General features: G+C 34.6%; 1 non-coding gene across 1 annotated transcript; it reads right to left on the bottom strand.

The window, feature by feature from the left end:
• Positions 1-1,910: 1,910 nt before the first annotated feature.
• Positions 1,911-1,981, bottom strand: Trnag-gcc (transfer RNA glycine (anticodon GCC)). Its single transcript has one exon. It is a non-coding gene; the product is annotated as a tRNA-Gly (tRNA).
• Positions 1,982-11,011: the final 9,030 nt, after the last annotated feature.

The following is an 11,011-nucleotide window of genomic DNA, read 5'->3' as shown; positions in this document are numbered from 1 at the left end:
AGTCATGCCTACGTAATATTTCTTGTTATTCGGGTTTTCTTTCGCAAATATTGTTGCCTGGTAAACTACGCTTTTGGTTAGACATTTATTTTGAACTGGGCAAAGTGTGCGGTGTCTACAGTTGCATTTATCTTGTTCGTTATTAGTATTTTTATTTATGGTATGGTTGTTCTTGTCCGGGGTTGGTTCGTTATTATTATTATTATTATTATTATTATTATTATTATTATTATTATTATTATTATTATTATTATTATTATTATTATTATTATTTCTGCTAGTGTTAGTTTTATTTTTGTCATGGTGTTTACTTTTTTATTGTTTATTTTGTTGTTGTTTACATTGTTTTTATTTAATATTTTGTTATTATGTGCTTTACTTATCATCTCTAAATTTTCGCAACAACTGTAGGATAACTTGAAGATTTTGTGTAAGGGGTTGGTTGCGGGAAAGTGTTTTTCAATAAGATCTGGAAATTTCTTGCCAAGTTTTGTTTTTAACATTTGATTGTATGGGGCCGTATACCAAATTATAGTTCTTTTTCTTCTATTTTTAATTTTATTAATAGTTATTGGTGTTTTGTTGCTTATATTTGATATAGATATTTTTGTATCCACTATTTTTTAGGGCGGTTTCGTCGATATTGGTTGACCTGTTAAATGCATTTTCATCGCTTGAGGTATTACTGAGTCTACTTACGATCGAGTTAGGAATGTGTTTTGTAATTGATGGTGGGTGATTGGACTTAGGGTTTACGTAAATTGGAGTAGCGTTATCTTTTAAGTAAGGTTCATATGTGTTTTATCTAAATTTAACGTGACGTCCAGGAAGTTTGTTATTTTTATGTTAGCTGATATGTCTGCTTTTAGGCCTAATTTTTTCATTTCTTTGTGTATGATTTTCTTAAAGTTATCTGCCTTGACTTTGTTGGAGTTTTTTTTTATTATAGCTAGTCCGTCATCTCTATATAGGCCGATATCCGTAGTATCGAATATGCTTGTAAGGGTACATAGAATGAATAATCAAACAAAGACTGATGTCTCTGCAGAATCCCTGGCAAAATCTCAATAGGAGAGGAGCATATAAAAACGATAAACAACCACAGAATTCTCGCATAAGCCTGAGGAGTACTGGAATGGATGACACGCCGAATATTCTGTGTAGCTTATTCGCCATATATATTTTATAAATTACTAAGTAGCTCTACCTACGTATTGAGCACTTTTGAAGTAAATACTTAAAGTTTACGCATAAATCTATACTTTCGTATATTAATTTCATGTGAGTAAATGAAGTAGTTATACTTAGCTCCTGAAACAGTCGAGCACTCTCAAAAGAATTTATTTCACCACATTAAAAATAGATATGGAAAGAGTTAATTTCGAAACATCGCTAAAAAACACCCCCACACCTAGCAAGCATAGTTATATTATTATATTAATCCAAAAAAACAGATGTGGTTGCATCAGATTGAATCAAAACCGAAACCAAAACTTATGAAGGTAAAAAATATACGTATAAATATATAACTTCAGTTACTTTAGCTATACTCGAAACCGAAACCAAAACTTGTGGCGAATTCTTGGTAAAATTATTTATTGCGATAAATGAAATGTCATAACAATTAATCGACAGTCACTCGGAAGAACAAATATGTAAGCTTGACACACACAAAATAACACATACGCTATCGTATTAATATATAGATTATTATTACTACTACAACTAGTACTCATGTATAATATATTATTTGATTATATGATTCTGAAAATTATACATGAGGCGAAAAATTGAAACTCAAATGTCTAGTTATATGTTTCTAATTATTTGATTACTTTGAAAAGTTTCATATTTTCCATTTGTCCCTTTCTTTCTGTTAAGCAAAAAAAAAAAAAAAAAAAAACATATACTGCATCGGCCGGGAATCGAACCCGGGCCGCCCGCGTGGCAGGCGAGCATTCTACCACTGAACCACCGATGCTCTGATGAAAATACGCATATTCTTATATATAAACAATATTGAATCTAATATAAAAACCAGATGTTGGTTAAATATCGTTAATCTAGAAGGGAAATTCAAGCCACGACAATTTTTAAAAACTTCCCATGCGAAAGAAAATAACACACTAACCTCCCTTTTCAAAATGTTTGTCTTTTCAATTAAATCTTGTTCAATCGTAGCATTGGGATCATTAGAATATTCGACCTTCTTTGGTTTGTGCGGAATTTTGAACGGAACTCGTTATTTCACCCAAAGTGGTAACGTGCTCTCTCGCTTCGTAAATTATGACGGAATAAAAATCTTGGTGGTTATTCAGACAGAGTCGACAGCTCGATTTTTATGAATCTTTTAAACAAAACTTGATTGGGTAAATATGAAGAATCACGCCACCGTCGAAAATTCCTTTAAAATTATCATTTTTATAGATTTTTATAGATTTTGGGGTCGTTAAAAATGAAAATAACATTAGGGCAAACGAGTAGTTTCCAAGATAAGAAGAAATATTAGTTTTAAAAAAAGTGGTGGATTACTTTTCTATAATAATTAAACGTAAAATTTGCGCTGGGAGTAAAGTTCTGTACAGTTCTAAATGGTCCACCCTCCCAGTCTTTGCCTTCTCTCAAAAGAAGGTATTAGTTTTTTGCTAATCGCGTTATGTGCAGTACTAGGAGGTCCACCCTCCCGGTCTTTGTGCTTCTCTCAAAAGAAGGTATTAGTTTATTGCTAACCGCGTTCTGTGCAGTTCTAAGAGGTCCACCCTCCCAGCCTTTGTGCTTCTTCTCTCAAAAGAAGGTATCAGTTTATTGCTAACCGCGTTCTGTGCAGTTCTAAGAGGTCCACCCTCCCAATCTTTGCCTTCTCTCAGAAGACGCGTGAGGCGCTATGACCGGAGAATACCGACGGAGTTGCCCATGATCTTTTTGCAGGTCAGAGTGCCCCGCTTCGGGAGCGCTGACTTCTCAATCTGGTGTATAAGTTCGTTCTGTGGGAGAGAACTAAACTACTACTACTACTACTACTACTAATACTACTACTACTACTAATAATAATAATAATAATAATAATAATAGGAATGACTGGGAAAATACAACAAACAACAATAATGAAAATGGCTGAAATGTTAAGGAAAATCCTTGAATGTGGAAACTAACATACATGAGTAACAAACGTGGACCAGGCAAACTGCTGCAGAGACAAAACATGAAGCGCTAGATGGAACCAAGAACATTGAAGCTGTATATCTATAAGTCCTCTAACCTCTCCCCCATCCTCCCATTACAACACCACTGTCCTTCCTCCCTCAAAAAAGAGTGAGACCGAATAGCCGAGTAGAGTCAAGGAGAAGGAAAGACCAAGGAGAGAGCACTTACCAGACCTCCGCTGGACAAGTGAGAAGAGAACTGAGACTTTATGGAGGCTTTTTGCAATTCAAATTCCAGTGAAGAATAATAGTCGCTGCCAAGGAAAAATCAATGACAAACAGCTGTTGCGATAACGCAAATTTATTTGCAAATGTTATCGAAAGAGATTGAAAGTACTGGAAATTTGGGAAGGCTTGTTTTCACTCACCTTCCAGGGAACACCACAGGTTGTTTTCAAGGGGAGATCTTTGATGACCTGTGTGAAAGCTCCTTGTGAGCCAATAATAATAATTTTAAATCAGAGGGATGATTTAGAAGATATAACAGATAACAATAATGAAAACGGCTGGAACATTAAGGAAACCCCTTGAATGCGGAGACCAACACACATAATCCGCAGGCGCTGTCCGGACATATAGAAGTTGTTACAGAGGTAACACACAAAGAAACGCCACATGCAATCATGAAAACTGAAACTGAAGAATTGTAGGTTAGCACCCCTGCGCCCTTGTTTTCCATTTTCCTGTCACACAAAAGAAGCGAGGAAGATCTAGGAGGATGAAGATACCGAGGAGAGAAAACAGTAAAAAAACCTACACTGGATTAGTGTGAAAAGATCTAGGACTCGGAGTTGGGGTGGGGTTTGGGGAGCGTATCGTCATCACAATTTCCAGTGAAAACCAATGGTCGCTACCAACGAGATATCAATGGTAAACGACCTATTGCAATAATGCAAACATATTTGCAAAGGTTATTGAAAGAGGTAATGACTACTGGAAATCTGGGGAGACTTGTTGTCACTCAGACTCCAGGAAACACCACATGTTGTTGGTAGAGAGAAATCTGATGACGTCCTGTGTGAAAGTTCCTAGTAAGTAATAATAATAATAATAATAATAATAATAATAATAATAATAATAATAATAGTAATAGTAATAATAATAATAATAATAATAATAATAATAACACTGATATATTTAATAAAATGTAATAAACGTATAATAATAATAAATAAAATAGGTGCACTAGCACGTGTACGGGCTTTAACCTACCCCCCCCCCTCCATTACTTTTTCTTTTTTTTTTTTTTTTTCAATTTTTTCTGCGGATTATTATCGAATGGATATGATCTTCCAGATTATTAAAAAAAAATGAAGAAAGATCCAATATTTAAATATATAAAAATAATTACGTACATAAATGAATACGTTTTGAAAGCTGAAAACAGCGCATTTTCTTTTTTAAATATATAAACAAATTTCTTTGCTTATATCAGATATATTTCGATGCTAAACATCGGTATCAATGAAGAGTCTGTTTTTATTTGCATTTTTTTCTTTTTCTTGACCGCATTGTGGAATTCTGCGTGAGAGAGTGATGGGAGTAGCCCGATAGTTTTGGTAACGGCTCGATATTTAAAATAAAAATAAAAACAGTCATCAGCAGGGGTGTCGGGCCAGCCGCACAAAATTGAAATTAGAAAAGAAAAGTTTCTTTTCCTTCTTTACCTGCATTTGAAGCGTTGTGTGTGTTAGAAAATTGAAAATAATTACGTATATAAATGAACACTTGAAAGCTGAAAAAAACGCATTTTTAAAAATATATATATATATTAAAAAATGCGTTTTTTTTCACCTATAAAAACATTTTAAAAAAATGCGTTGTTTTCAGTTTCAAAACATAAAAAAAATGCGTCGTTTTAAGTTTTCAAAACGTAATCATTTATATACGTAATTATTTTCAATTTTCAACTAACACAACGCTTCAAATGCAGGTAAAGAAGAAAAAAACTTTCTTTCCTAATTTAAATATTTTTAGGGAGTGCTGATTTTCAAATGCAACATTAGTAAATCGATCACTCATTGTCGAACCACTGGATGTTTTTAAACCAAATTTCGCGAACTTAGCCTTTTTAACAGGAAAATTAACAGAAGAACTTTTTTGGTATATTTACATGTGTGCACAGTTTCTAATATAATACAATAATACAACGCAAAAGGGAGGTGCGTGTTCGCATCGAGTGGTTCCAATATGGGGGATCGATCTGTTATATTAGAAACACCCCATAAATTTTTTATATTTTCGTATTTTTTTTTTCAAATTTTCGCCAGATTATTATCGGATGAAAAATGAACACTAAACTACCAGACTATCAAGAAAAAATGAAAAAAAATGTACGCGCATATTTTGAAGCGCGTCCGCGTCAAAAATATGCACGTACAGTTTTTCATTTTTGCGCGTACAAAAATGGCCACCAGTAATAACATAAGGAATTGCATTTCCTACCTGGAAAACTACTTGTTTGCGGCAAATTCAAATGCGATATTTGTTTTCAGCATACTAGAAAAATTGCAAACGTCATCATTTTAAAGGTGATTGTTAAGATGGAGAGTAAGAAAAGATTACCATATAACGTAATAGATATATATATCATTAATAAATGGATGTATCAATAAAAAAATAAAAAGAACTGAGGGAATTTAAAGTTAATATATACGTAAAAATTGATATAGCTTCCGTTTAGAAGATTTATTGTGGATTGTAATCATCGTTTGTATTTTACAGAAATTTAAGTTATTTTTTCTCTCAATAGATTATTATGACTTTCTAAGGCTAAGGAGTCGTTCGCCTCGGTGGTTCAGTGGTGGAATGCTCGCCTCCCACGCGGGCGGCCGGGTACGATTCCTGGCCGATGCAATAATCATTTTTCTTCCATTAAGTCCTTAATGGTTGAAAATGTATGGGTTTTTTTTTTTTATAGATGACGCGGATCTTTATGCATTTCTCACACGTGAACGTTGTCTTTCTTCAGTTATTTATTAATTGTGTTTAGTTTACTTGTTTTGTTTTACGGCATATCAACGCTTTTCATGTGCAATGATTTTGCTAAAAGTTTTATATATCTTTAAATATTTGTGCTGTTTGTTTGGGTTATTTTATAGAAGCAAATTGGTGTCTTTTGGTGCTGTTTTTTTTGGGGGGGGGGGCTTTCAGGACATTATTATTGTTGGCAAAGGGGTGGGGAAGAGAAAAAAACGACAATAGCATCAATGTTTGGTGCATTTTAGCTCAGGAATCCAATATCTTCAGAAAGCCTAATCTGGCAACAACACTACAGCATGATTACAGCAATAGCGAGAGAAAACCATGGACAATAAACAAGGAGTACAAACAGTAAAATAGAGGAGTAAAAAGATGAACTGTAAAAAAGAAAAAACATAAAAGAAGACAGAAATATAGAAAGAGAGATAGAAAGGAAGAAATAAGAAAAATAAAACAGATAAAAAAAGAAAAGATGGAAAATAATGAAAATCAGTATAAAAGACAATCAATAAATCGTTTTAGGGTAAGAAAACCAAGGAGCCTACTCTCTCCGAAGCCCTTATTGCGCATGACTCTCTCCACATGTTACTGCGCATGCGCAGATCCGTTTTGATCCTTTATTTTCACCCCTGGCATTTTTCATCGCGTAAGAGGATGCAAAATATATAACACTAAACACAGATATAAATACAAATACAGATTTCCCTGTGGTCAACCTGAAAACGGATGGGGGTGGGGCTGTGTGATGCCAATGGGGTTCTGGAAAGCATCAAATGTCAAAGCCACCCCAGACCTGGTTTGAATACTTTATTAATGGCATTTAGCAAGTGAATTTAGTACGGTGCAATGCCCCGAGAAGGGGTGTTAGCCCGGTGGACGCAGAGATGAGATTATTTGCAGAAATTCCAATAATTGATGCAGTGTTGTTTTTATTGTTTGTTTTTTGTTGTCGCTTTTTTTTTTTGATGTGTGTGTGTGTGTGTGTGTGTGTGTGTGTGTGTGTGTGTGTGTGTGTGTGAGAATGTGTGTGTGTTTTGTTTTTGTTTTTGTTTTTTGTGGGGGGGGGGTTCAAAATGCTACGACGTGTCTTCAATAAGTTCCCAGATTTTTTTGTACAGGCATTTAAAATTGTCGCAGACTCTTGAAAATTCATTATGTTATTGCTATACATCTTATGAGATGACTGACCAATTTTTATGATTTCAGGTTCAAAAGAACAACTACAACAGGAATTGGAATACACCCTACTCAGGCCTGATTTTCACAGCTGGTGAATTTTAAAAGTGCAAGCTGAATGGGAGAACAATTTAGAAGAACTATATGCAAATAAATTTGGTTTTAAACTTCGTAAAATGCTAGAGAAACTAATGAAATGCTTCAGACTGCTTTTGAGCCATCTTGCATAAATTGAGCATCAATTTTTGCGTAACAAAAAAGATTCAAGGAAGGCAGTGAGTTTGTGAAGGATGATGAGAGTCGTAGGAGGAGTAAGAAAGTCAGAACACCAGAACTGATTGGCCAAATAAAGAATTTCACGGATAAGGACCGCCGTGTGTCTATAGAGACAATAACAGTTTGATGTCACTGAGGGAACTGTACATACAATTATTCGCGAAGAACTTAAGATGTGGAAGATTTGCGCAAAGTTTCTCACAAAGGTGCTCCATGCTTGTCACAGACTATTTGACGAAGTTCGTCACTCTCTATTTAGTCCAAACCTTGCTCCTTGTAACGTCTGATTATTCCCAAAGCTTAATGAAAACCTTAGGGGTTGTTGTTATGAGACAATTAAGGAGATGAAAAAGGGGTCATTGACACGCTCACACAAGGTTCCATGGAACCTTCCAGAAGTTGTTGGAACGGTACATCAAGTGCTTTGCAGCCAGTTTCATGTGCGTCTTTTTAATAAAAGTGGCCATACGAAAAAAATCTAAAAACTTATTTAAGTCATCATTTTAAAAAATAATGCGTAAATAATTAATGGAACTAGAACAATCTATACGCAACAAATTATATGTATATCATACGTATTGAAATTTAATTTTAAATAAGTGTTTTGTAAAAAACAGTGCATTTACAACTGAATTAAAGAATGGTTGGTTGGTTGGTTGTTTTTGTTTTACGGCATATCAACCCTTTTCGGGTTATTTAATGCCGAATCCAAAGATTTTGAAGAAAAATTTTTTTAATAGAATATATTTGTTGTTTTCACGTCGGTTTCTATTTAATCCATAGTTGGGACCCTAACAGTTACTACCACTCCGGGTCAGAGTGGACCTGGGAGCAATGGTAATTAAAGGGTAGATTCACACTCCCCAAAGCCCACAAGCTGGGGCCTCACCACTGGATATAGTTTAAGGTCATATCCAGGACCCCCATTGAGGGACTTTTACCCTCTGCAGGGGGGGGGGCAGTCGGCGTATTCTAATGCCCCACCGACAGGGCCGAATTTAAGAATGGACTCATCTGATTCTGTCCTCGTGTGTCCGTTGAACAATAACAAAGCGGCTGATAATAAGCCTCAACGCATTTCAAAAGAGAAGAATTTCGTTTACAATCTGGATCCAACCAGCTATAATACTTAATGATTAGCCAATGTGTGACATTTGAAATCAACATAAATAAAAAAGGATATTAGTTTAAAGTTGTCCGGGGACCAACACGTTGTAACCATAGTCGCATACAAAAAAAGACTTCATCTCGTTTTTTATTGTACAACGGCTTTTATCTCCTTATTGTCTCGTTACCGCTGTGACGTCTCTCACGTGATCCTCGCCTCTAACGTGATCTCGAACGTTATACTAGTGTTACGTTGTGTCATAAAATGATCGTTTGTTGTATATTGGTTGAAATTGGAATGGAGATGATATATTAAAACGTGTCTATTTATAAAAGATTGGTACGTTGTGTGTGTGTGATCATCTAGTGGTCTTTCTATTACATATGTTCATATGCTGTTAAGTGTGAATATGGGTGACATGCATTTTCACATACCTCTGCTTCTTCGTTGGTCAATCTGGAAATTCTCGTCTGGGAGGAAGACTTGATACCTGTTTTTGGGGACGAAGATTTATTTCACACCAAGACAAGAAATTGGTTCTATAGTTTATTTCACTTTCCCAGATGTCTTGCAGAAGGTGGAAAGTGAATTTAGCCTGTGTTGTTTTATTTTTTTTTTCTAGGTCTTATATCTAATGTCAGCGTTCGTTCCCCCTCTCCCAGCGAAGGGGAGGAGACAACGGCGAAGCCGTCCGCTCTCGTCCAAGTCGCAACCAAATCTCCACGATTCAGCTAAACTGATCACGTGACTCACACGCAATCCAATCAGCTGATCTTGACTTCCGGTCTACGTGTCTACACTATAATTCACTCTCTCTCTCTCTCTCTCTCTCTCTCTCTCTCTCTCTCTCTCTCTCTCTCTCTAACACTAGTCTCTAACGTGATCACCTTTCAAAAGTCTTAATTTTTTCCTTACCGTGACGTCACTTCGCATCCGTACTATGTCAGATATCCAAGAGAATGAAAAGTCACATTTATGAAGGGCATGGAATGTGGGAAGTTGTGCAGTAAAATTTTTGTTTACACTACTGTTAAATAGTTTTTATACAGTCCGTATATATATATATATATATATATATATATATATATATATATATATACATACATACACCGCCAAAAATGGCCGAAAAATCAAGTTGTTTTTTAAAACAAAATTACATTTATTAAAATCCATTATTTCTGAGTAACTTTTTTTTCCAGAAAGATAAATCCCTGAATTTTATCACATAGAAAGCAGAATAATGTAAAACTTTTTCTACTATTTTGGATTAAATTTTAAATGTTAAATTTCCCCTAAAAGTTAACAATTGACATGTTTGATCTTGAACGTAAAAAAAAGGGTTTTTGAAAGAATTAATTTGTTGTCTAACTAAGATTTAGGGTGATTTTCTATGAGATTATGCAAAAATATTATAATATAAGTACCTGGATTTCAAATAATTCCACTTATTCATATAAGCAACCAGTTACTTCGCGTCGATTTGATTACAATGTTTACATTTGTACCTGATAAAAAGAAAACTACCGAAGACCAAACAGGCCAAAAATACTTACTTTTCAGTGACGAAAATTTCAATGTATTATTAACGCTGAGGCTGGCCTGTACCAGACGGGTGACAACTTGTATGAGTTTGGTTTTTAATGTGTATGTGTGTGGGGGCCAGGCTCCCCAAAATGGGGCAATTTAAAGCAGAATAAAAAAATTATTTCAGCGCGTTTGGTCAGCCGTAGTCGAAAGGCGGCAAACGTTTTCAAACGGGATCGAAAAAATGATGATATTTTTAACACAAAGGGCACAATATTTATCGAATTTTTTTTTTGTATCGATTATTCAAAGCATGCCCTGTTTAATAATGGTCATGAATTATTCGGCTCGCTAAAAAAATTGTTAATTTATTTATCAAAGATTTTAAAATGGCTTTTTTCGTATAAATATTAAAAAAAAATGTTGGTTTTGTTTAACTTAAATTAATTATTTTACTTAACATATTCAACGAATTTCACACTTCAAAACTCAAAAGCGGAATAATTAAACACAATCGAAGTTCTGATATTCAGACGTCAAAATAAGGTATGCAAACACGTTTTTTTGTTTTTTTCAATCTATAATCCTGTCCCTTACAACAAGACAATATGCTTTGTTCAGTTTCAGATTATTTTTTTAAGCATATTTGGAACCCCCTCAAAACAAGTGGGTTGTAAGCAAAAAAAAATATATATATATATAAATATTGTTTATGAAAAATAAGTGCACTCTTCATTCTTCT

The sequence above is a fragment of the Euprymna scolopes genome, chromosome 30 (assembly GCF_053919585.1).
Source record: "Euprymna scolopes isolate OS-2025 chromosome 30, ASM5391958v1, whole genome shotgun sequence".
NCBI classification, from domain to species: domain Eukaryota; kingdom Metazoa; phylum Mollusca; class Cephalopoda; order Sepiida; family Sepiolidae; genus Euprymna; species Euprymna scolopes.
The sequence above is the reverse complement of the archived record's forward strand: the minus strand, read 5'-3'. Positions and strand labels throughout refer to the sequence as shown.